Here is a 27,159-nt window from a genome sequence, read left to right as displayed (position 1 = left end):
GTGTGGACATCTTCCAATAAAAAATTAAAATAATACCTGCAAAATCATTCCTTCACATTTTGTGGGTTATTGTTGATTTTTTTGTTTTGTTTTGTTTGGCCTTTTTTGTTGTTGTTGCTGGAGGAGGCGGCTTAAGAGAATAATACTCTTTTTCTGGAAAATGAAGCAGCAGCAGAAGTTTGGTGTTATGGTATTCTCAAATTCAGAAGAAAAAGCTTAGGATTACGTGTAATTACAGAGAAAACATGTCTGGCTATACAAGCACTTTATCTAACCGTATTGGGAAAAGATGACGTTCCTGAGAAAGTCTGTCTTATGTTTTATTTCATTGCAAGTAGTGGTATCAACTAATAATCAGTGTATCACTTAATAACCAAGGCTCACTTTGTGTCAAACACTGTGGTGGAAGCTCACCTCACTGTCAGTCAGTGACTCCGTGAGCCAGACTCTTGTCCTACAACCTGGGCCTCAGGGGCCTGGAGCCCTCGGAGTGGAGGGACGCCCCAGGAGGTGTTTCGTTACCTCTGTCTTGGTGCTCACAGTGGGATGTGCTAGCGGCAGGGGCAGAGGAAGGAAGGGTGGCACTCAGCCCCTCTGGGAGAACGGCACAGGGATCACCTTCCGGGCGCAGGGAGCCTTCCTTGTCAGGGTGTGTCCCGAGTGGGAACCTGGGACCCAGGCAGCAGGATGCTCACTGAGGGGCACACTCGGTCATCTTCTGCTCTGTGGAATGGTCTCTGTGGTTTCTCCATCTGGTCCCTTTAAGGAACTTTACATCTTTTGCATTTAATGGAATTTTCCTATCCATCGGCATCTCACTGTGACATCCATGTAAGCTGTCACGTCCTCTTTACAGAAGGAAAGTTACAGATACACAAAGCCACTAAGCGGTAAAGCCAGGGCTATTGGGCTAGAAAGGCCAGGATTTACACAAAGGGCAAGTGATAGAGGCTTTGGGGTCCTTGCTTCTTTTTTCTATTTTTTATGATTTTGACATTAAGCTCCGTGGGGGCCCAGACTTGAGTGTACACAGCTACAGCCCTGGCACCTAAGGGCGCTCTGAGTGCACAGTGAGCGCATGATAAATATTTACTGCTCAGTGAATGAGTCACGGTCAGTGATGATCAAAAGGCAACCGTAGGATCTAAGTGCAGACGATTACACTAAATTAATTACAAAAGAAGATGGATTTCATTTAAGCAGTATTTCACTCAAGCTATAGAAAACAGAGCTTTTTTAGAATAAATCAATTGTTTATCAAATACTCCTTTAACCATACTATACATTTTAATGGCTGAAACTATAAAAAGACTAAGGCAACTTTTCCTAGGGGTAGCGGTGGATTCACTAGTGCACACTGCTTAAAGGAAAAACAAGGAAAGTTACCAGGGACATCGTCAAGTTCATTTTAGAACAACCTGAATTTGAACTTGTCAGTGGGAAAAGTATCTAGCGGTATGTCTACAAAGACCTCCTGTGACGCAGATATTGGAATCAAGACACTGGAGTGGTGGGCAGGTGTTCACAGTGCTTGGTTCAGGGACAATTACTTTATGGTCTCCCTTACATGAAATGTCTATGACAGACACGTATCTGCAGACCAAAGTTCATCAGTGGTTACTTGGGAGGGTGGGAGGGTGGGAAAAGGGGACTCACTGCTTAGGGGATGCTGAGCTTCTGTTAAGGTGATGGGAAACTGGAAATGGATAATGGTGAGATGGTGGAACAACATGATAAACGTAACTCATGTCACTAAATTGTGCACACGAAGAATGTTGAAAAGATAAGCGATTTGTTACGTATTTATTTCACACACAAAAAAAAGGCAAAAAAAAAGATTCTTGGCACCCATGTTCATTGCGGCACTGTTTATAACAGCAAAAAGATGGAAGCATCCAATCAACAGATGTATGAATAAACAAATTATGGTATATTCACACAACGGAATACTACACATTGATAAAGAACAATGATGAATCCGTGAAACATTTCATAACATGGAGGAATCTGGAAGGCATTATGCTAAGTGAAATCAGTCAGGTGCAAAAGGGCAAATATTGTATGAGACCGCTATTACAAGAACTCAAGAAAGAGTTTAAACAGAGAAGGAACTATTCTTTGATGGTTACGAGAGTGGGGAGGGGAAGAGGGAAAGGGGCATTCACTAATTAGATAGTAGAAAAAAACTATTTTAGGTGAAGGTAAAGACAACACACAATACAGGAGAGGTCAGCACAACTGGACTAAGCCAAAAGCAAAGAAGTTTCCTGAATAAACAGAATGCTTCAAAGGCCAGAATAGCAGGGGCAGAGATTTGGGGACCATGGTTACAGGGAACATCTGGATCAACTGGCATAATAAAATCTATTAAGAAAACATCCTGCATCCCACTTTGGAGAGTGGCGTCTGGGGTCTTAAATGCTAGGAAGTGGCCATCTAAGATGCATCAATTGGTCTCAAACCACCTGGAACAATGAAGAATGAAGAATACCAACGACACAAGGTAATTATGAGCCCAAGAGGCAGAAAGGGCCACATAAACCAGAGACTACATCAGGCTGAAGAACTAGATGGTGCCCGGCTACAACCAATGACTGCCCTGACAGGAAACACAACAGAGAACCTCTGAAGAAGCAGGAGAGCAGTGGGATGTAGACCCCAAATTCTTGTAAAAAGACCAGACTTAACGGTCTGACTGAGACTAGAGGGCCCCTCGGAGGTCACAGTCCCCAGACCTTCTGTTAGCCCAAGACAGGGACCATTCCCAAAGCCAACTCTTCAGACAGGGATTGGACTGGATTATAAGACAGAAAATGATACTGGTGAGGAGTGAGCTTCTTGGATCAAGCAGACACATGAGACTATATGGGCAGCTGGTCTGGAGGGGAGATGAGAGGGCAGAGGGAATCAGAAGCTGACTGAACGGATACGGAAAAAGAGGGTGGAGAGAAGGAATGTGCTGTCTCATTGGGGGAAAGCAACTAGGAGTACATAGCAAAGTGTATATAAATTTTTGTATGAGACACTGACTTGATTTGTAAACTTTCACTTAAAGCAGAATAAAGATTAAAAAAAGAAAAAAATGCTTGGTTAGCAGTTTCCAATGATGATAAATTTCTAACTTTAACTGACATGTACAATTCACATGTTTCAAAAGAAAAAGGTGTGGGTTCCCGCAGTGAGGCCAGTGCTATGAATGACTGGCTGCCCACGGGAAGTAGGCTTTTCCTTTCCCCTTTCCAGGGCCTCACTCATTTATTCAAGTACGTTTTGAAAAGCAACGACGTTCCTTGGTGCTATGGGAAGGGATTATGTCACCACTTACGTATTCAGTCATCTTTGTTTTTAATAAAAATAGCTTATTAGCAGACAACAACAAACCTTTCTTCTCTACCATTCTCAGGATTAACATCTATCCACCTCAAACAAGCTCCCTGACCCCTCCCCTGCTATGGGTTCTCATATTACCCCAGAGTGCTCCGTGGGCATACTTGCTACTATTCTCAGATCCTTACTGTGTGACGAGCTGATTTCTGTCTGACCAATGTTAGACTGCACGTGTCTGAGGACATGGACCATGTCTGCTTGCCCAGATTATCTCCTAGGGCCTGCCATGGCACCTGGCCCATGGCAGTATTTGCAAAGGAAGGAAAGGACGGGAGACAGGAGGGCAGGAAACGCTACTGCATTGAAGGGTCTTGCGTTACACTCATGTTTTCCCATTTTAGAGAGAAAAGAACAGATATCAGGCAACAGAATGGACAGGTAATACCTGAAGAAAGGAAAGGTGATTTAATGAGTTATCGGCATTCAGCATCACACTAAAGCAAACACAACAACAACAAAAATCAGCCCCCAGGTGCCCCACTATTAATCAATTCCAACTACAGCTCTTATGGAAAGACAATGCTTAACTACTAAGCTCAGACAGACGGGAAAAGAAGCCTGGCGGTCTAGCTGTCAAGCAATGACGGAGGAAGGCTTTGGAACAGGCACAGCACGGACAACTGAAGAACGCTAAAGCAACATGAAATCAGATTTTTAAAAATCCCTCTGTTTAATCAATTCCAATGAGAAAAAGCTCATGAGAGCAAAGGACTTGGGAGAACAAGACAGAGAGTCTAACAGTAATAAATACATCAGTGGAGAATGAGACAGAAGAGCCCAATAGTAATGAATACACAAGGGGAGAAAGCATCAATCTCTGTCGTTCTTTCTCCCTCTGGATGGGCTGGTGCTGCCACAAGGATTGGCTCCTCCTGCCCAGGCTCAGCTCCTGCTCCTTGGTTCCAGGCCCTCCTCTCTCTCTCTTCTCTCTAGAGGATCACCACTACACCCACGGCCTTAAGAACTCCGTTCACTGCTGACTTTTTCCTGGGCCTCGCTCCTGAACTCCAGACTCACACGTCCAACTACCCACCTGCCATCTCCCCTGGATCCACCAAAGGCCCTTCACAGTCAACTTGCCCAAGACCAAAGTCATGATCTCATCCTTCCCCTGACCAACACACACAAGCAGGTCCTCCTCCAGTAAAGACCGTGGCTCACGTTTTCATTGCCAATGTCTAGTGCAGTGTCTGGTACATAGTAGGTGCTTGTGATGTGTCAACTTGGCTAGGTTATAGTTCCCAGAGGTTTGGCTAAATACTAGACTAGTTGCAGTTCCATAATGTAATGTAATACAATATAATCACCCTTCATAATATAATGTAGGAAACCCTGGTGTTGTAGTGGGTAAGAGCTATAGCTGCTAACCAAAAGGTCGGCAGTTCGAATCCAGTAGGCGCTCCTTGGAAAACCTATGGGGCAGTTCTACCATCTTATAGGGTCTCTATGAGTTGGAACCGACTAAATGGCAAAGGATTTGGTTTTTAGTTTGTTTTAATACAATAAAAAAAAATTTTTTTTTTTTTTAATATAATGTGATCAATCAATCAGTTGAAAAGGGAGTCTCCTTAGGGTATGGTTTGCCTCCATCTTTCTATCTACAATATTTTATTGTGTTTTCAGTGAAGGTTTACCCAGCAGTTTAGGTTCCCATTCAACAATTTCTGCACAAGTTGTTCAGTGACATCGATTACATTTTTCACAATGAGTGAACATTCTCATTATTCCCATTTTGGTTGTTCCATCTCCATTAGCCTAGTTTCCCTGTCCCCTTCCATTCTCATCTTTGTTTTACACAAATTGTTGACTGTTTGGTCCCATATAAGTGATTTTTTAAAAGAGCACAGTACTTATGGGTGATATTCATTACAGATTAAATAGACATTTTGGCAGAATTCATTCTCTCTCTTCACTCTGTGCTCTATCGCCTGACTATGAATCTTGAACTTGCCAGACTCCCTCCCCAATTACATAGCTAAACCCTTGAAGTAAACCAATCTCAATCTCTTCCCTTGGCCCTGCCTCCATATCTATGTATATCTCACTGGTTCTGTTTCTCGAGAAAACCCTAAGACAGTGCTCAAGGGGGACAGAGAATGAATAGATGGCAGTAGCTTAGACATTCTGTGTGCCGCTTTTTGGAATCCCCAACAAAATTAATCTTGCTCTTACCATGGCCCCCACAGCACTCTGAACTTGGTCCTATGTGTGATGCCTGTCTCTCCCAGGAACCCATGAACCTCCTGCAGGCAGGTCTGTATCCCCAGTTCTCACCTGGTGCCTCTCACAAGTACATGCTCAATGACTATTGATTATGAATTCCTACCCCTTTGCTTTTTGCCGAAGTTTTCCTATAAATGAAGGAGTGTCTTCTTTCCTTTCTTCTTTAAACTATAAAGACCAACCAATGCTCAAATACTCCTGCAAAATTGGCCCCAAAACACTTTTTCTGATTATGGGTTATACAAATTTCCATTCCTGAATTTCCTGATGTCTCCTCTGTTGGGTTGTAGGTGTCATATGTGGGCAGGGACTCTGCTCCTCTGTAGGGGAGAAACCTAGGTGTCATCATACCATACTAGCTCAACGGTGTCTCCTCAGGTCCCATTTATTCTCCAGCCTTGAAAATACTCATTGCAGGGCAGTTTCTAAATAATCATGCAATTTGAAAATAATTACAGTATACATATAATCTCTTCATTTTAACGTACTCCACTTTAAGCTCCTTCTGTTGTTGTTGGCTGTTGAGTCAGTTTTGACTCACAGCAACCCTAGGTACAACAGAATAAAACACTGCCCAGTCCTGCGCCATCCTCACAATCGTTGTTATGCTTGAGCCCACTGTTGCAGACACTGTGTCAATCCACCTCATTGAGGATCTTCCTCTTTTTTTGCTGACCCTCTACTTTACCAAGCATGATGCTTTCTCCAGGGACTGGTCCCTCCTGGTAACATGTCCAAAGTAAGTGAGATGAAGTGTCGCCATCCTCGCTTCTACAAGTTCCTTCTAGATACTGTTATTTTAGAATATAACACAGTTATGACCAGTAATCTAAAATGAACCAAACTGTAAAACAAAGGGGTTGAAAGGAGGATGCAAAATCATTCAAAAGATATGTGTCCTGAAAGCAGTGATGATATCTCATCCAGACAGTTATCTTTGGGAAGTATCAACTTTAAAAAACAGATGCTTCCATAAATGGTCTGGTACCCTGATGGTGCGGTCGTTACAAGCTTGGCAGCTAACCAAAAGGTCGGCAGTTCAAATCCACCAGCTGCTCCTTGGAAACCCTATGGGACAGTTCTACTCTGTCCTAGACGGTCAGGTCACTATGAATTGGAATGGACTCCATGGCAATGGTTTTTTTTTTTACATAAATTGTTACCTCTTTTGTAGTAGAGTTTATTGAGTAGCACTGGGACTAATTCCTGAGAGCTGGCTTTCCCCATTTGCTTTGGTGATATAGTGTGTGTAGGGGGGTAACAAAGACAACGTGACCACAAATTCTTGCTAGTAATCTTAGCACTGCTGGTGGCAAACATCTAAATGCTTTACTGTGGAGACAGGAAGGAAAGGACAAGCCTGAATGTCCCTTTGCTCTTTAGAAAGAAACTTCTCTGTTCTGAGATATGCCGTAGTAGAGCATTTCTTCTTTTGAAGACCTCCCGGTGCCTTTTAGAACACTGGTCTTTGGATGTGCTTCAAAGCCAGGTCTGAATGCCCTGCAGCTTAAGAAACAGTCACTGAAGTTAGACGGTTGTAAAGGACAGAACTGCTCATCTGACTAGCAGAATATTTTCTGGTTTAAAAAAAAGGGGGGGGGGATTAAAAGTAATTTCACAGCTGATTATAACAATCTCTTCTAAAACAGATATTTTAAAACATATTCTGATAAATATGGGAAAGAAATTTGACCCAAAGTACCCATAATAACAGATCTGTGGCCTAAACATGTAATTTTGAAGTCATCTGATCTCTTCATTGCAGGGAAGACCAATTCTAAACAAACCAGTGAAGATGAGAGACTATCTTATGTTGAAAAACTTTCAGAGAAGGAAATACTCTATCTGCCTCAGGCATCGAATGTGATGTTAAATAATCTCCATTGCTGGAATATTCTCTGCCAAATCTTTTAGGCTCCATTTTTAAGTTTATTCCACTGTTAATTAGAAAAAAGAAAAACTGTTCCTATACTCTCCCAAGGTAGCCATCACACACCTGGTCACCCTCCTGAGGCTTGTCTACATTACGTTTTGTCAGGTTGGAAGGAAACAGTCTGAGTAATAAAAACGCATTTAACAGAGTCCCTGCAGAAGGACACCCAGTAACTGGAAACATCAGTTTTCTCTGGAGAAGTCAACTGGGTGCCTAGGAATAGTGAAAGGAAGGGACCTTTCCAGCATATATTCTTTTTTATCATTTATTGTGTTTTTGTTGTTGTGGTTGCGAATATACATAGCAGAACACATACCAACTCAACATTTCTACATGTACGATTCAGCGACACTGATGACATCCTTCAAGTTGTGCAACAATTCTCAGCCTCCTTTTCTGAGTTGTTCCTCCCTCATTAACATAAACTCACCGTCCCCTAAGTTTCCCATCTAATCTTTAGAGTTGTTGTTAATTTGATCCCATATAGGCACCACATATTCTTTCGAACACATATACTCTTAGGCTATGTGAATGTACTATTTACTAAAACATCTATTTAAGCATACTTTGAATGAAGAAGGAAGAAATGTTTCAGGAACATGGCCCTGTGTTAGGCCACTGGAGTAGGGCCCAAGCGCTCAGGGTAGCTACTCATACTTGAGGGCTGAGGGTGAATGTGAACTTTTTGTTTGGGTGGGAAGTGCCAGGTGATGCTGGAGTTGGCTTAGCCTGTTTGTGTAACAGTCCCAGCGGGTTGGGGAAACATCATTTCCTTTGCGAAAGTTTCAGGACTAGGAGTCAGCTAACTGGGATTCGGTCCCATTTTCACTCCTAACTACTTATGAAACATTGGATTGATCATTTAGCCTCCCTGAGTGTCTTTCTTATCTAGCACTGCCGTAACACAAATACCACAAGTGGGTGACTTTAAATAACAGAATTTTCTTACAGTTTTGGAGGCTAAAAGTCCAAAGCAGAGTCTCAGCCGTGTTGATTTCTTCCTTGTTCATAGCCTCAGGAGTTCCTTGGCTTGTAGGTGAATCTCACATGTCATCTGTCTTCCCCCATGTGCGTATGCCTGTGTCTGATTTGCTCTTTTTTTTTATTATTAACTTTTATTGAGCTTCAAGTGAACGTTTACAAATCAAGCCAGTCTGTCACATATAAGTTAATATACATCTTACTCCCTACTCCCACTTGCTCTCCCCCTAATGAGTCAGTCATTCCAGTCTCTCCTTTTGTGAAAACTTTGGCAGCCTCCAACTCTCTCTATCCTCCCATCCCCCCTCCAGACAGGAGATGCCAACACAGTCTCAAGTGTCCACCTGATATAATTAGCTCACTCTTCATCAGCATCTCTCTCCCACCCACTGTTCAGTCCCTTTCATGTCTGATGAATTGTCTTTGGGGATGGTTCCCGTCCTGTGCCAACAGGTTTGGGGACCATGACCACCAGGATTCCTCTAGTCACATCCAGACCGTTAAGTATGCTCTTTTTACGAGAATTTGGGGTCTGTATCCCACTTATCTCCTGCTCCCTCAGGGGTTCTCTATTGTGCTCCCTGTCAGGGCAGTCATCGATTGTGGCCGGGCACCAACTAGTTCTTCTGTTCTCAGGATAATGTAGGTCTCTGGTTCATGTGGCCCTCTCTGTCTCTTGGGCTCTTAGTTGTCGTGTGACCTTGGTGTTCTTCATTCTCCGTTGCTCCAGGTGGGTTGAGACCAATTGATGCACCTTAGATGGCCGCTTGTAAGCTTTTAAGACCCCAGACGCCACATTTCAAAGTGGGATGCAGAACGTTTTCATAATAGAATTATTTTGCCAATTGACTTAGAAGTCCCCTTAAACCATGGTTCCCAAACCCCCGCCCTTGCTCCGCTGATCTTTGAAGTATTCAGTTTATCCCGGAAACTTCTTTGCTTTTGGTCCAGTCCGGTCCAGTTGAGTTGACCTTCCATGTATTGAGTGTTGTCTTTCCCTTCACCTAAAACAGTTCTTTTCAGCTAATTAATCAGTAAAAAACCCGTCTCCCTCCCTCCCTCCCTCCCCCCCTTGTAACCACAAAAGTATGTGTTCTTCTCAGTTTATACTATTTCTCAAGATCTTATAACAGTGGTCTTATACAATATTTGTCCTTTTGCCTCTGACTGATTTCACTCAGCATAATGCCCTCCAGGTTCCTCCATGTTATGAAATGTTTCACAGATTCGTCACTGTTCTTTATCGATGCGTAGTATTCCATTGTGTGAATATTCCATAATTTATTTACCCATTCATCCGCAGATGGACACCTTGGTTGCTTCCAGCTTTTTGCTATTGTAAACAGAGCTGCAATAAACATGGGTGTGCATATATCTGTTTGTGTGAAGGCTCTTGTTTCTCTAGGGTATATTCCGAGGAGTGGGATTTCTGGGTTGTATGGTAGTTCTATTTCTAACTGTTTAAGATAACGCCAGATAGATTTCCAAAGTGGTTGTACCATTTTACATTCCCACCAGCAGTGCATAAGAGTTTCGATCTCTCCACAGCCTCTCCAACATTTATTCTTTTGTGTTTTTTGGATTAATGCCAGCCTTGTTGGAGTGAGATGGAATCTCATCGTAGTTTTAATTTGCATTTCTCTAATGGCTAATGATCGAGAGCATTTTCTCATGTATCTGTTAGCTGCCTGAGTATCTTCTTTAGTGAAGTGTGTGTTCATATCCTTTGCCCACTTCTTGATTGGGTTGTTTGTCTTTTTGTGGTTGAGTTTTGACAGAATCATGTAGATTTTAGAGATCAGGCGCTGGTTGCAGATGTCATAGCTGAAAATTCTTTCCCAGTCTGTAGGTGGTCTTTTTACTCTTTTGGTGAAGTCTTTAGATGAGCATAGGTGTTGGATTTTTAGGAGCTCCCAGTTATCGGGTTTCTCTTCATCATTTTTGGTAATGTTTTGTATTCTGTTTATGCCTTGTATTAGGGCTCCTAACGTTGTCCCTATTTTTTCTTCCATGATCTTTATCGTTTTAGTCTTTATGTTTAGGTCTTTGATCCACTTGGAGTTAGTTTTTGTGCATGGTATGAAGTATTGGTCCTGTTTCATTTTTTTGCAAATGGATATCCAGTTAGGCCAGCACCTTTTGTTAAAAAGACTATCTTTTCCCCAATTAACTGACACTGGGCCTTTGTCAAATATCAGCTGCTCATCTGCGGATGGATTTATATCTGGGTTCTCAATTCTGTTCCATTGGTCTATGTGCCTGTTGTTGTACCAGTACCAGGCTGTTTTGACTACTGTGGCTGTATAATAGCTTCTGAAATCAGGTAGAGTGAGGCCTCCCACTTTCTTCTTCTTTTTCAGTAATGCTTTGCTTATCCGAGGCTTCTTTCCCTTCCATGTGAAATTGGTGATTTGTTTCTCTATCACCTTAAAAAATAACATTGGAATTTGGATCGGAAGTGCATTGTATGTATAGATGGCTTTTGGTAGAACAGACATTTTTACTATGTTAAGTCTTCCTATCCGTGAGCAAGGTATGTTTTTCCACTTAAGTATGTCCTTTTGAATTTCTTGTAGTAGAGCTTTGTAGTTTTCTTTGTATAGATCTTTTACATCCTTGGTAAGATTTATTCCTAAGTATTTTATCTTCTTGGGGGCTACTGTGAATGGTATTGATTTGGTTATTTCCTCTTCGATGTTCTTTTTGTTCATGTAGAGGAATCCAAGTGATTTTTGTATGTTTATTTTATAACCTGAGACTCTGCCAAACTCTTCTATTAGTTTCAGTAGTTTCCTGGAGGATTCCTTAGGGTTTTCTGCGTATAAGATCATGTCATCTGCAAATAGAGATAATTTTACTTCCTCCTTGCCAATCCGGATGCCTTTTATTTCTTTGTCTAGCCTAATTGCCCTGGCTAGGACTTCCAGCACGATGTTGAATAAGAGCGGTGATAAAGGGCATCCTTGTCTGGTTCCCGTTCTCAAGGGAAATGCTTTCAGGTTCCCTCCATTTAGAGTGATGTTGGCTGTTGGCTTTGCATAGATGCCCTTTACTGTGTTGAGGAATTTTCCTTCAATTCCTATTTTGGTGAGAGTTTTTATCATAAATGGGTGTTGGACTTTGTCAAATGCCTTTTCTGCATCAATTGATAAGATCATGTGGTTTTTGTCTTTTGTTTTATTTATGTGGTGGATTACATTAATGGTTTTCCTGATATTAAACCAGCCTTGCATACCTGGTATAAATCCCACTTGATCAGGGTGAATTATTTTTTTGATATGTTGTTGAATTCTATTGGCTAGAATTTTCTTGAGGATTTTTGCATCTATGTTCATGAGGGATATAGGTCTGTAATTTTCTTTTCTTGTAATGTCTTTACCTGGTTTTGGTATCAGGGAGATGGTGGCTTCATAGAATGAGTTGGGTAGTATTCCGTCATTTTCTATGCTTTGAAATACCTTTAGAGTAGTGGTGTTAACTCTTCTCTGAAAGTTTGGTAGAACTCTGCAGTGAAGCCGTCCGGGCCAGGGCTTTTTTTTGTTGGGAGTTTGTTGATTACCGTTTCAATCTCTTTTTTTGTTATGGGTCTATTTAGTTGTTCTACTTCTGAATGTGTTAGTTTAGGTAGGTAGTGTTTTTCCAGGAACTCACCCATTTCTTCTAGGTTTGCAAATTTTTCAGAGTACAATTTTTCGTAATAATCTGATATGATTCTTTTAATTTCAGTTGGGTCTGTTGTGATGTGGTCCTTCTCGTTTCTTATTCGGGTTATTTGTTTCCTTTCCTGTATTTCTTTAGTCAGTCTAGCCAATGGTTTATCAATTTTGTTAATTTTTTCAAAGAACCAGCTTTTGGCTTTGTTAATTCTTCCAATTGTTTTTCTGTTCTCTAATTCATTTAGTTCAGCTCTAATTTTTATTATTTGTTTTCTTCTGGTGCCTGATGGATTCTTTTGTTGCTCACTTTCTATTTGTTCAAGTTGTAGGGACAGTTCTCTGCTTTTGGCTCTTTCTTCTTTTTGTATGTGTGCATTTATCGATATAAATTGGCCTCTGAGCACTGCTTTTGCTGTGTCCCAGAGGTTTTGATAGGAAGTATTTTCATTCTCGTTGCATTCTATGAATTTCCTTATTCCCTCCTTGATGTCTTCTATAACCCAGTCTTTTTTCGGAGGGTACTGTTCAGTTTCCAAGTATTTGATTTCTTTTCCCTAGTTTTTCTGTTATTGATTTCCACTTTTATGGCCTTGTGGTCTGAGAAGATGCTTTGTAATATTTCGATGTTTTGGATTCTGCAAAGGTTTGTTTTATGACCTAATATGTGGTCTATTCTAGAGAATGTTCCATGTGCGCTAGAAAAAAAAGTATACTTTGCAGCAGTTGGGTGGAGAGTTCTGTATAAATCAATGAGGTCAAGCTGGTTGATTGTTGTAATTAGGTCTTCCGTGTCTCTGTTGAGCTTCTTACTGGATGTCCTGTCCTTCTCCGAAAGTGGTGTGTTGAAGTCTCCTACTGTAATTGTGGACGTGTCTATCTCACTTTTCAGTTCTGTTAAAATTTGATTTATGTATCTTGCAGCCCTGTCATTAGGTGCATAAATATTTAATATGGTTATGTCTTCCTGATCAATTGTCCCTTTTATCCTTATGTAGTGTCCTTCTTTATCCTTTGTGGTGGATTTAAGTCTGAAGTCTATTTTGTCAGAAAGTAATATTGCTACTCCTCTTCTTTTTTGCTTATTGTTTGCTTGATATATGTTTTTCCATCCTTTGAGTTTTAGTTTGTTTGTGTCTCTAAGTCTAAGGTGTGTCTCTTGTAGGCAGCACATAGACGGATCATGTTTCCTTATCCAGTCCGAGACTCTCTGTCTCTTTATTGGTGCATTTAGTCCATTTACATTCAGCGTAATTATAGATAAATAAGTGTTCAGTGTTGTCATTTTGATGCCTTTTTATGTGTGTTGTTGACAATTTCATTTTTCCACATACTTTTTTGTGCTGAGACGTTTTTCTTAGTAAATTGTGAGATCCTCATTTTCGTAGTGTTTGACTTTATGTTTGTTGAGTCATTACGTTTTTCTTGGCTTTTATCTTGAGTTATGGAGTTGTTACACCTCTTTGTGGTTACCTTATTATTTACCCCTATTTTTCTAAGTAAAAACCTAACTTGTATTGTTCTTTATCGCCTTGTATCACTCTCCATATGGCAGTTCTATGCCCCCTGTATTTAGTCCCTCTTTTTGATTATTGTGATCTTTTGCATATTGAGTTCAGTGATTCCCTGTTATGAGCATTTTTTTTTAATTAATCTTAATTTGTTTTTGTGATTTCCCTATTTGAGTTGATATCAGGATGTTCTGTTTTGTGACCTTGTGTTGTGCTGGTACCTGATGTTATTGGTTTTCTGACCAAACAATATCCTTTAGTATTTCTTGTAGCTTTGGTTTGGTTTTTGCAAATTCTCTAAACTTGTGTTTATCTGTAAATATCTTAATTTCGCCTTCATATTTCAGAGAGAGTTTTGCTGGATATATGATCCTTGGCTGGCAGTTTTTCTCCTTCAGTGCTCTGTATATGTCGTCCCATTCCCTTCTTGCCTGCATGGTTTCTGCTGAGTAGTCTGAACTTATTCTTATTGATTCTCCCTTGAAGGAAACCTTTCTTTTCTCCCTGGCTGCTTTTAAAATTTTTTTCTTTATCTTTGGTTTTGGCGAGTTGGATGATAATATGTCTTGGTGATTTTCTTTTTGGATCAGTCTTAAATGGATTTCAATGAGCATCTTGGATAGATATCCTTTCGTCTTTCATGATGTCAGGGAAGTTTTCTGTCAGCAGATCTTCAATTATTTTCTCTGTGTTTTCTGACCTCCCTCCCTGTTCTGGGGCTCCCATCACACGCAAGTTATCCTTCTTGATAGAGTCCCACATGATTCTTAGGGTTTCTTCATTTTTTTAAATTCTTTTATCTGATTTTTTCTCAGCTATGTTGGTGTTGATTCCCTGGTCCTCCAGATTTCCCAGTCTGCATTCTAATTGCTCGAGTCTGCTCCTCTGACTTCCTATTGCATTGTCAAATTCTGTAATTTTATTGTTAATCTTTTGGATTTCTACATGCTGTCTCTCTATGGATTCTTGCAACTTATTAATTTTTCCACTATGTTCTTGAATAATCTTTTTGAGTTCTTCAACTGTTTTATCAGTGTGTTCCTTGGCTTTTTCTGCAGTTTGCCTTATTTCGTTTCTGATGTCTTGAAGCATTTTGTAAATTAGTTTTTTTATATTCTGTATCTGATAATTCCAGAATTGTATCTTCGTTTGGGAAAGATTTTGATTCTTTTGTTTGGGGGGTTGTAGAAGCTGTCATGGTCTGCTTCTTTATGTGGTTCGATATGGACTGCTGTCTCCGAGCCATCACTGGGAAACTAGTTTTTCCAGAAAATCCACTAAAAAAAAATGTATTCAGATCCCTATCAGAACTGCCTTTGGATTATAACCGCCACCTTGTTCCCTGTAAGGATGAAAGTCTGAGATTTGGATCATATACGCTTGGCTGTAGCTGGTTCTGTGTTTTTAGTCCAATTAGGGGTGGATTTTTGGTCCCTGGGTTTTTTGTGTTTCCTTCTCTCAGGCTGGAAGAGTGGGTTAGGAAAAGACCAAAAGAAAAAAAAAAAAAAGAGTGGGGGGGAAGCAAAGCCGCCGCGGAGCCGGAGCCGTTCTCCCTCTGGCTCAGGAAATTCCAATGTTAATGAAGGTGCCTGGGGAGGGTGGGGGAGGGATCAGAGAGATAGGAAAGTAGCACCTCAGAATATAGCCAGAGTTGCTTGTCTTGCTTGGAATGACTATTTTATCTGAGATTCCCGAGGGGCGTGTCGCCTATGTGTGCTGGCTGTGTGGAGATTGCCCCCGGGGATCTGGCCCACTGAAGCCGCGGTCAGATCCTCCGCTGCCAGTCCCACGCCCAGCGTCAAGGTTCCCCTGCTGGGACGGTGCACTCCTGACTCCAAAATCAGTCGCTGCCTCCCGGGGACTTCTCGTCCCGCCAGCCGCGCTGCCGTGCCGCCTCCAGAAACCAGCTGGGCCCCCTCCTGGGGTTAGTTCAGGGGAGTGGAGCAGCTCTCCGTGCTTGCGCCGTGACAGCACCCAGTCAAATGCCCGGCGGCAAGATTCCCCGGCTGGGACGCTGCCCTCACAGCTCCAAAATCAGTCGCTACCTCCCGGGGACTTCTCCCACTGGATGCGTGGCCACGCCGCCCGCGCGGACGGGCTGGGCCCCCTCCCGGGGTGAGTTCAGGGGGGTAGGGCTGCACCCCTTGTTTGCGCCGTCAGCTCCCCTGGGCCCTGCCCTAAATTGGGAGCCAAGGTTACCTTACCGGGACGCTGGCTCCAGGCTCTGAAAACAATCGCTGCTTCCCCGTATTTGTTCGTTTTCCGTCTCTAAATCTGTGTTTGTTGTTCAGGGTTCGTAGATTGTTATGTATGTGATCGATTCACTTGTTTTTCCGAGTCTTTGTTGCAAGACGGATCCGGGGCAGCATCTACCTAGTTTGCCATCTTGGCCCTGCCTCTCTGATTTGCTCTTTTTGTAACTCAGAAGTGATTAGGTTCAGGACCCACCTTACTTGAGCATGGGCTTATTAGCTTAACTAAGAAAACCCTTTTCCCAAACAGGATCATATCCATAGGTATAAGGTTAGGATTCTATTATGAATTAAATTATGTCCTCCCAAAATTCATGTTGTAAATCCTAACCTCTATGCCTGTGGTTATAATCCCATTTAGGAATGTGTTGTCTTTGTTATGTTAATGAGGCAGGATTAGTGTAGGCTGTATCTTGAGTCAATTTCTTTTGAGATACAGAGATTAAACAAGGCAGCAGAGAGACAGGGGAAACACTGACAACAAGCCACATGGAGATCTCCAAGGAACTAGGAAACAGAAGCTGAAGAGACAAGGACCTTTCCTTAGAGCCAACAGAGAGAGAAAGTCTGTCCCTAGAGCTAGTGCCCTGAATTTGGACTTTCAGCCTCCTAAACTGTGAGAAAATAAATTTCTGTTTCTTAAAGCCATCCGCGTGTGGTATTTCTGTTATAGCAGCACTAGATAACTAAAACAGAATTTGGTATCGGAAGAGTAGGTTCTAACAGATACCAAAAATGTGGAAGCAGTTTTGGAATTGGGTAATGGGTAGAAGCTGTGAGAGTTTTACAGTGCCTAAGAGGAAAACCCTAGATTGTCCTGATGAGATTGTTGGTAGAATTATGGACATTAAAGGAAATTCTGGTGAGGGTTCAGAAGGAAGTGAGGAGAGCTATAGAGAAAGTCTCTGTCCTCCTGGAGAATACATATGGCGCCAGCAACAGAACGTTACTAGAAATGTGACTGTTAAATGTGCTTCTAGTGAGGCTTTAAAAGAAAATAATTAATATGTCATCGGACAATGGAGGAAGGGTGATGCATTTTATGCAGTGGCAAAGAACTTGTCTGAATTATGTTCAAAAGTTCAGTGGAAGGTAGAACTTGTAAGTGATGAACTTAGATATAGGGCTGAGGAGATTCCTAGGCAAGATCTTAAATGGGCCATGTGGTTCCTCCTTGTCACTTAAAGTAAAATGTGAAAGGCAAGAGGCGGACTTAAAACTAAACTGTGCAAAATGAAAACAAAACTTGGAGAAAGATTTGGAAAACTCTGTTGTACAAACTAAGAACACGATCCTAGAATGTTCACCAAAGATATGGCTACACAATCTTTCGTTAAAGAGCTTAAGCCTGCAACTGATGGATTTAGCCAACTACCACAGCAGGAAACCCACCTGCCTAGAATGAAGGGGAGAGAGAAAGAATGAAAGGAAAGAATACTGCCTGCCTCTTGGAATTCTACAGGCAGGAAACAGGCTAAAGGAGCTACATCTGTTGTCCCCCAAGAAAAGAAAAGGACCATCCCTGGAGCAGCTTGGAGATCAGAGAACTGCTGGAAGGAGCACAGGAAGCAGGGCTTTCTCAATTTCAAAGGGTGGGACCACAGCCTCCTAGGTTTCAGAGTCAGGTCTTTGCCAACTTGGTTCTGGAGTATGGGGCTGCCATTAAGGTGTGCCAGGGGATGGGGCTGCCACTCAAAGCTGAGGGAGTGGGGCTACCATGCCCAAGGGGCAGAAGAACAGGACAGCCAGGGCTGAGGGGTGGGTCCTCTAGTGCTGCTTTAACAGAAATACCACATGTGGATGCCTTTAACAAAGAGAAATTTATTTTCTCACAGTCTAGTAGGTTACTAGTCCAAAGTCAGGGAGTCAGCTCCAGGGGCAGGCTTTCTTGCTCTGTTGGCCTTCTCATCAATGTTTCCCTGGATGAGAAGCTTCTTCACACAGGGACCCTGGGTCTAAAGGACGTGCTCTGCTCTTGGTGCTTCTTTCTTGGTGGTATGAGATCCCCAACTCTCTGCTAGCTTCCCTTTACCTCTTGAGAGATAAAAGCTGGTACAGGCCACGCCCCAGGGAAACTTCCTTTATCTTGGATCAGGGAAGTGACCTGGGTAAGGGTAGTGTTCTAGTCCCAGCCTAATCCTTTTAACCAAAGGTAAAGATTATGGTTTTTAACACACAGGAAAATCACAAAACAGAGGACAACCACACATCGCCTAGCCAAGCTGGTGTATTTTTGGGGGGATATAATTCAATTATGACACTCTCCATTTTGTAGTTTAAACACTGGTGTTCAGGCCAGAGCTCTGCATCAAAGCCAAAGCCATCACTGTGCTGTGGTGTTAATAAAGATGAAGGAATCCAATCCCACTGCCACCAAGTCAGTTCCAATCCATAATGACCCTACAGGTCAGAGGGTTTTAGCTAAGGCCGTAAATTTACGCAGAAGCAGACTGCCAAATCTTCCTTCCGTGGAGTGGCTGGTGGGTTCGAATCTCTGGCCTTCCAGTTTGCAGCCGAGTGCTTTAACTGCTGTGCTACCAGGGCTCCTTAAGATGAAGGAAATCTCGCATTAAAGAAATGTAGGTGTCTGATATAGTCTCAAGAAGGTGTACGCAGTAACAGCCAGTGCATACGAGTAACTGCCTTCCAGCTTTTCATTCTCTACCTCATCAATTACACGTAACTTTCAGGAAAAAATCTTTAGTGTGTTTTATAATTTACCTATGCTGAGAGTGTTCTAATACAGCGATTTATCAAGGATCTACGACACTGGGAAACTTAACAAAGAGAAACTTAGTCTTTAAAAGTCTTTCTGGCCAGATGATCAAAGAACCAAATCAACACTGACAAAAGAAAATGAAAGAGAAAGTACAAACAGTAGCTGCAACCGTTTCTGCTAAGGAAGTCTATTTTCTCCCACAAAGAGTTCAACAACAGGGTTTCCAGAACACACACACAAAAGAAAAAATTTAAAGTAAACAGTATCAGTAGTTGTATAAAGATGTCCATGAAGATGGAGGCACCTCCAGCTTCCTTTCTTAGTCTATTTCCATTATTCTGCTTGACTGTTACTCACGTGCTCCTGGCCTGTGATGGCAAGAACCGCCCCTACATATGTTCAGTGCACGGCTTAACGCAGACGGCCTTCCCTTGGGCAGTGCAGGCACTATGAAAACGTCGGGGGGAGTCCACTGGGGAGGGAGAGTGAGTCAAGCCCATTTCCGAGTCGTGCTCCCCCAGTGGACTCCCCCCGCCTCACCAACCAGGCGCTCTGCCACAGGCCCTTTGACCTGCTCACAGCCCACTCACCATTGAGGGTCGCCAGCACAGGATCGGACCACTGTGACATCACTAGTCGGTGTGCGCATTTCTAAAAAAGAAGCCATTTGCACATGAGCCTATGCAGGAGAGAGGTCCGTGTTCTGTTCCGTGGTGTTGAGCACAATGACCTTGAGTCACAGTGGCCTTTGGGCTTTAGGGAGCTAAACCCGTAATAACTATCTTAAAGGACCAGGTGCATCGGGACACACACTGCGCAGGTGCACTGGAGGAAGGGAGAGGGCACAGGGCGGGCACTCAGCTGGGTCACTCCAAAAACCAGCCCTGAAAGACACAGCAGGGGGAAGCATATCCTCAGGTGAATAAAAAATACTTGCAAATAAGAAATTGTTGCCTTTCTGTTGAAGAGTGGACCTCATCCACGTGTTAGTCATTACCTGGATGCGGAATATCAGTGACTACTTCTTACTTAAAAAATGGTGGCAGCACCACGCTTCAGGTGAGAAAGCCAAGGGTGGGAATACCTCACTTTTTAAAGTCCCCTTGCTATACTGTTTCTTGTCTGACAATGCAAGAGAAGGAAAACCTTCCGAATAAATCTGTGTCTCTCTAACGCAGTAAAAAAATGTGCCCAAATTCCAGGCAAACGATTGATTTTAATCTGACAGGAGCCTTCTCCAGAGGAAAGAAGGTGGGGGACTGAGAACAGCACTGTGGCTCTGGAAGAAAACGGTCACATTTTTTAGAGATTTATATTGAAGAGTGCATGTGTCAAATGACAAGCTGTCTGGGGTTCGCTTTAAATATAACAAAGAAGAAAGAGGTAAAAAAGCAAATATGGCCAAATACAATGGTTCTGAATTCATTTTTTTTTTTTGCTGTTGTTGTTACTGAGATTTTCTTTTTCATAACCCAATTTAAAACAAATTACAGAATTAAAAATCCCTACAACCTCATTTATTCCTAAGAATACTTCTGGGGAATTAGCAAATCTCCTTGAATTTTTTGTTGGTACTGGAGCCAGGACCTCTTATTTGAAATGTAAACGAATAATGAACCCTCAAAACTATTGTCCTGAGGTAATCTTTAAACCTTAAACCAAAAATACCCCCTAAAGTCTTCTTTACACCAAACAATAGTTTAGCTTAACCAGTAAAGAATGCCTGCCTTGAGCACTGTGCTCTTTTAAGAACTATCTATATGGGATCAAATTGCCAACTGCAACTGGAGAGATTAGCTGGGAAACTTCAGGGACAGAGGGTTTATGTCAACAGGGGGGACAACTCAGGAAAGGAGGGTGAGAAGGGCTGCACAACAGGAAGAATGTAAGCAACGTCACTGACTTGGACGCGTGGACTTTGTTGATTCGGTGTATGTTCTGCTGTGCATATCCTCAACACAACAAAAGTAAGTCATTAAAAAAATTAAACAAATACGTATTCTTTTCAATTGGTGAGTGTGTAAAAGCTTTCAGGACAAATGAGTTTCTAGGACAGTCCATTTTTCATCAATCAGGATTTCTGAAAAGAGGTTGCACATCATTAATTATTTAAAAAATCTATGAATTAAAAGTCATGCACTGAAATACCCCTTTTCATTATTTTGATGCGCTACCTCTACCAGGATGGAGCCCTGGAGGCGCAATGGTTAGGCACTTGGCCGCTCATCAAAAGGTTACTGGTTCGAACCCACCCACTGTCTCCTCGCTAGAAAGACCTGGTGATCTGCTTTCCTTAAGATACAGCCTAGAAAACCCTATGGAGCAACTCTCCTCTGTCACATGAGGTTGCTGAGTCGGAATCAACTCCAAGGAACCTCACAACAACCACAACGACAACTCCTGCAGTGGACTGAGGCTCACTGGCCACATCAGCAACGTTTGCGAAAAACTTAAACTGAAGGGAGAAACCACAGTTTGTGAAAAACCTCCCTCTAGTGCACGAGGAGAGGTTTGGGAACTACCCTTTGTAACCAAAAGCAAAAAACCCATCACAACAAAACATTCCCTCTGTCTTGGAAAACCAAAACCCCAGCAGCACTCAGGCTAGAGAAGAAAATGTTACCCACCTACAGTGGCGCACGGGAAGACTTGAGAAACTAAAAATTTAACCTTGACTATTTACTACCGATCGACCCAACCCAGATTGTCTCTGACCTTATTTGAAATCATGGTTTAAAAGTGCCTACAAAAATATTAGTCTAAGTATTTAAGGCCGCCCAACCTTTTTTTCTTTTTTTAAGTTTTCGCATTTATAAACAAACATTACCTTTATTCTTGCAAATCTAAAATCTAAACACTTAGTAAACAGAGGTATTAGGTGAAGAATTCTCCTTTCACCAAACATCTCCCTCTAAACAATGGCAATTTTTCCAAAATGTCTACATAAATAGGGAGACTCCTTTAAATCTTAAATATGTGAAATACAATCATAAATATGTGAAATACAATCATATTTACAAAAAACTCAGTTCACATACTTTTTTTGTTTAATCAGTCTTTTTTTTTTTTTAACATTCTGAATAGAGGTTAATTTTTGTGAGCAGTTTTGGGTTTACAGAAAATACAAAGCGTGACCACCTACCCTTTGCCTCCTGCACCCTGCTTCTCCTATTAGCACCTGGCATTCCTGGGATACATTTGGTACAACTGATGAACCAATACTGATAGGGTACTATCAGCTTACATCCACAGTTTACGTTAGGGTTCACGCTCTGTGTTGTACAGTCCTCTGGGTCTGGACAAATCCATAATGTCATGTGTCTACCACCACAGGATCATACAGAATCGCTTCACTGCCCTAAAACGCCCGGTGCTCCACCTGGGTCTCTCTGCTGGCAGCCTCTGATCATCTCACTGCCTCTACAGTCTTGCTTTTTCCGGAGTAGGTGGAATCTTACAATATGCAGCTTTTTCAGAATAGCTTCTTCCACCTGGCGGTATGCATTTAAGGTTCCTCCACGTCCTTCTGTGGCTTGATCACCAGTTCTTCTGATCACTGAGTAATATTCCACTCATTTAATATGTCAAGTGAGTATAACAGTATTTCTGTAGAACTATTACCTTCTCTGGAGCCCTCGTGGCACCATGGTTAAGAGCTCAGCTGCTAACCAAATGGCTGGTCGTTTGAATCCAGCAGCTGCTCCTTGGAAACCCTACGGGAAAGCTCCACCCTGTCCTATAGGGTCACTATGAGTTGGAACTGAGTTGACAGCAACGGGTTTTGGTTTTAACTTCTCTAAAGAACACTTAAACACTCCGGCTACATGAAAAATACATATTTTTTTTCTAGAAAGGCTAGAAACATAAGATATATGTTTGGAAACCGTATGGGGCAGTTCTACTCTGTCCTATAGGGTCACTATGAGTCGGAATTGACTTGACAGCAGCGGGTTTGATTTGGTTTTATTGTACAGGGTTGTGCTCCTGATATATTTTCTAAGTTCATCATCACATTTTAGCCTCTGCTGTATAAGTGAATCACGGTTTGCCTCCTTCCTCACCTGAACAAACTTCATGGATTAGTTAATTATCAGCACTTGCAAAATGTATGAAGACTAAGCATTTGTCTTTTTTTTTTTTAAACACTGACTCTGTTCTCATTAAAGGAAATGAGCCTTAAAGTTTCCTTCTTGTGGCTATAAATGTCCTAAACGTAATTCTAGGATGTTCATCATGACTACCTGCCAGAGGCATATTGGGTAACAAGGAGAATTTCAGAACATTAACACAGAAAATCATGTTGGCTCATGATTTAAAAAAAGGGGTTCATGCACTCGAGTTATGCACGTGCCACGTTGCTGGGGCTACAGTAGAGGTGGGGTGCAGGAGGTAGGTACCCAGTCACAGCCCCTCACCTCCACACAGGGGCTCTTCCAGCAAGGGCAGGAGCACAGGTAGTCCTCTCCCCAAGCAGGGTTAGCTGTGCTGTTTTCCTCAGGGCAGTTCTCACAAAAGTCTTCCTCATTTAAATGGAATTTCTCAAAGTTGAAATTAAGACTTCTTTCCTTTTGGCCTACCCCCAGTGGATCTAGAGACTCCACTGGTCACTGTCCTCGTCAGAGGGAGCCACATGCAGGCCCTGAAACAGAACGCTGTGCCAGGGCCCCTATCTTTCTTTCTTTTTGAAAAATAATTTAATTTTGTTGTTGTTGAAAATATACACAGCAAAGTACACCAACTTAACAATTTCTACATGTAGAAGTCAGTGACACTGATACATTCTTCATGTTGCGTAACCATTCTCACCCTCCTTTCCAAATTGTTCTCCCTCCGTTAACATAAACTCACTGGCCCCTATCTAACCTTTCGAGTTGCTATTGTCAATTTGATCCCATATAGATGCTACATAAAAGTGCACGATGCTCGAGGCAGATATTCTTTACTAATTAAGCCAAACTATTGGTTTGTTTTAAGAAGACTTCAGGGGATATTTTTGCTTTATCGCTTAAAGACTCTCAGGGCAATAGTTTTGGGGGCTTATCCAGCCTCAATGGCTCTAGAATGTCTGGATTCCATTAATACTTAAAATTCTGTTCCACATTTCCCCCCTTTTGGTCAGGATTCTGCTACGGAATCTTGGATCAAAACGTTCAACAGTGGTAGCTGGGCACCATCCAGTTCTGGTCTCATGGCAAAGGAGGTAGTTGTTGAGGGAGACCATTAGCCACACGTTCCATTTCCTCCTCCTGCTTCTCCCTTTCTTAATGAACGCTGCATCTCCAGGTTTCAAAAATCTCCTTTAGCTGAAAGGCTTTCAAATGGAACTGAAGTTCAATTAAGTCTCAAAACACACTGGGAGGATTTTTTTAAATGCACATGTCTGTCTTAGTTATCAGTGGTGCTGTAACACAAATACCACAAGTGGGCGGCTTTAAAAACAGAAATTTATTTTCCCACAGTTCTGGAGGCTGAAAGCCCAAATTAGGATCTTAGCTGTGTTGATTCCTTCCTTGTAGATAGCCCTGGGCATTCCTACATGTTGTCCGTCTTCCCGTGTGTGTGTGTGTGTGTGTGTGTGTGTGTGGCTATCTGCTCTTTTTATAACTCAAGAGTGATTAGATTGAGAACCCACCCTACTCAGGTATGATCTAATTAACATAAGAAAGAAACACTATTTCCAAACAGGATCACAACCACAGGTATAAGGAGTCAAGATTCCAACACATATTTTTTTGTGGGGGGTGGGGTGGGGGTAGGGGCATAAGTGAATCGATAACAATGTCTCAAAGAACGTTCATATATCAAGCGGCACGGCCTTCTTCCAACCCCCTGGGGAAAGTGGAGCTATATGTGGGCGCTTCCTGGTTACTGCAAAATCTTTCCAGCTGCATCACTCATGATGAACTCAGGAATCACAGGTATTATTCCAGCCATACTTCACATTGATTTCTGTGACATTTTCTATTTATGCCATTTGTTTTTTCTCCCAAGCCCTGCAAACACTGTTCTATTTATAAACGTATCCCAGGTTTACCGAGCAGAGTTCATACCACCATCACTTCTGTGTATTTCCTAGTCTCCAAGATACTTTTTAAATGAATCCTTGCCTAGCTTTGAAAGCAAGGCTTTGAAAGGTTTCATACAGGTTCAAACCCCTGCTGAGAATCTGCATTTCTAACAAGATCCCAGGTGATGATGCTAACGTTGCTGGTTAGGGACCAATTCTGAGAATCACTAAGCCAAACCAAACCCACTGTTGTGGAGTCAATTCTGGCTCACAGCAACCCTATAGGACAGAGTAAAACTACTTCATAAGGTTTCTAAGGCTGTAATCTTTACAGAAGCAGACTGCCACCTCTTTCTACCAGAGTGGCTGGAGGGTTCAGACTCTGACCTTATGGTTAGCAGCTGAACACAGTAACCACTGCACCACCAAGGTTCCTTTGAGAACCACTAGTACAGCAAAAGGCATTATACATAAGAATCACATGGAGATCTTGTTAAACTGTAGATTTTGATTCAGTATATCTGGGGCAGAAATGCAAATTCTGAGCAGGGGTTCGAACCAGAATGAATCGGTTGGAAACCCTGTATGTGAGCTCCAGGTAGGATCATATTCCGTCTTGCTATTAAATGGAGGACAGATTTTAGCCTTTCATGAATAACATCACTTGAAAACAATTACACTGTAAGAGTAGGTAAAATTAAGAACGTGTTGTGCAAATAACTTTGTTTTTACGGAGCTTCCATCAAGCCTCCCAACCCTAACAGTGGGATTACCTGACATTATCTGCCTTTTAAGGGGGTTCAGGATGAAGAATGTGACATCGCTTATAAAGTATTCTTGCTGCAATTGTTAATCCAACTCTCATCAGGCCTTAGACCTAACTCAGGGGACAGAACAAGCTGACCGGTGCTGTGAGTCCACGCCAGACAAATCCAGAGCGTGGGGCATCCACGGGGCAACCATGCTGAGCTCTTTTAGAAAGTAAATTTTATTTTTTTTTTTAAAAAAAGAAGCTGTTTTGGACTAAATGATTGAAGAGACACACCACCGCTGTGCATGAACTAAACAGGATCCTGGTTCCAAACACAGTAACAGAAGAAGAAAGAAACACCTATAAAACACACTCTCGTAGCCATGAGGGAGGCAGGAAGAAGGCCTGAAGGCTAGCTAACGCTGTTGCTAAGTTCTTAGGTGTGATAATAGAGCAGCAGGATCTTAAAGTTGGGAGAGGCATGTGGAAATGTTTAGGGGTGACGTGCCATGATGTCTACAACTTACTTTCAAATAAAACCCAAAAAGAAACCAAACCTGTTGCCGTTGTGTCAATTTCCAACTCACAGTGACCCTATAGGACAGGGTAGAGCTGCCCCATAAAGCTTCCAAGGAATGGCTGGTGGATTTGAACTGCTGACCTTTTGGTTAGCAGCCATAGCTCTTAACTGCTACACCACCAAGGTTTCTAATAGTACTGCAAAAAACTGTGTGTGCATGTGAGTGTGTGTGCACGTGTGTGTGCACGTGTGTGTGCACGAGCGTGTATGTGCACGTGAGTGCGTGTGCACATGAATGCGTGTGCATGTGAGCCTGTGTGCACGAGTGCACGTGAGTGCATGTGTGCACGTGAGTGCGCGTGTGTGCACGTGAGTGCATGTGAGTGTGCGTGTGTGCACGTGAGTGCATGTGAGTGTGCCTGTGTGCACGTGAGTGCATGTGAGTGTGTGTGTGTGCACGGGAGAGGGAGAGCGTGTAGACAGGGCAAAGTATCAGCTGTTGAGCCTAGGGAGGGGTATTCCTCAGCTTTCTTTATGTCGGAAAATGTTCATAACAGAAAGTTGGTAAGATTATCCCCAAATCCCCTCTAAGAATATCTAGATCAGGATCTGAAGGGGAGAATCCATGGATTGTATCCTACGAGCTCCCTAAAATAGTATGTGTGATTTTCCAGGGAAAGGGTTTACAATTTCCATCTGATATTCGAAGTAGTTATTACCCCCAAAAGGGTATATAAATCAGTGCTCTAGCATGAAGAAACTATTACTACATGAGAAACAGGAAAAAAGCTAGACTTACAACTCACCAAAAAACCAAACTCACTACCTACAAGCTGATTCTGACTCACAGTAACCCTACAGGACAGAGTAGAACTGCCCCATAGGGTTTCCAAGCGGGTAATCTTTACAGAAGCAGACTGCCACATCTTTCTCCCAAGGAGCAATTGTTGGGTTCCAACTGCTGACCTTCCAGTTAGTGCTTAACCAGTGCACCACCAGGGGTCCTTGACTTAAAACTCACTGCTTATAAAATACATACTGTTTATAAGAGACTATATCTTATGTTTATATAAGTTAGCAGGAAGTAGCCTAAAACCCCATTACAATCAGAGAGATCTCAAGATGGGAGAGAAGGCTTTCTCCTGGAGGCTGTTTTACACCGACATGAAAGTAGGGACATTCTATGAAACAGGAGGGATGTGGTCGGCCTCCTGAAGGTCTG

General features: G+C 42.3%; 1 protein-coding gene across 4 annotated transcripts in view; it reads right to left on the bottom strand.

The window, feature by feature from the left end:
- TULP4 (TUB like protein 4) overlaps positions 1–27,159 on the bottom strand; it is a 309,012-nt gene that overhangs the window by 67,047 nt on the left and 214,806 nt on the right. The gene's annotated exons all lie outside the window — the stretch shown is intronic.

Source organism: Loxodonta africana, chromosome 1 (assembly GCF_030014295.1).
Source record: "Loxodonta africana isolate mLoxAfr1 chromosome 1, mLoxAfr1.hap2, whole genome shotgun sequence".
Taxonomy (NCBI): Eukaryota; Metazoa; Chordata; class Mammalia; order Proboscidea; family Elephantidae; genus Loxodonta; species Loxodonta africana.
The sequence above is the reverse complement of the archived record's forward strand: the minus strand, read 5'-3'. Positions and strand labels throughout refer to the sequence as shown.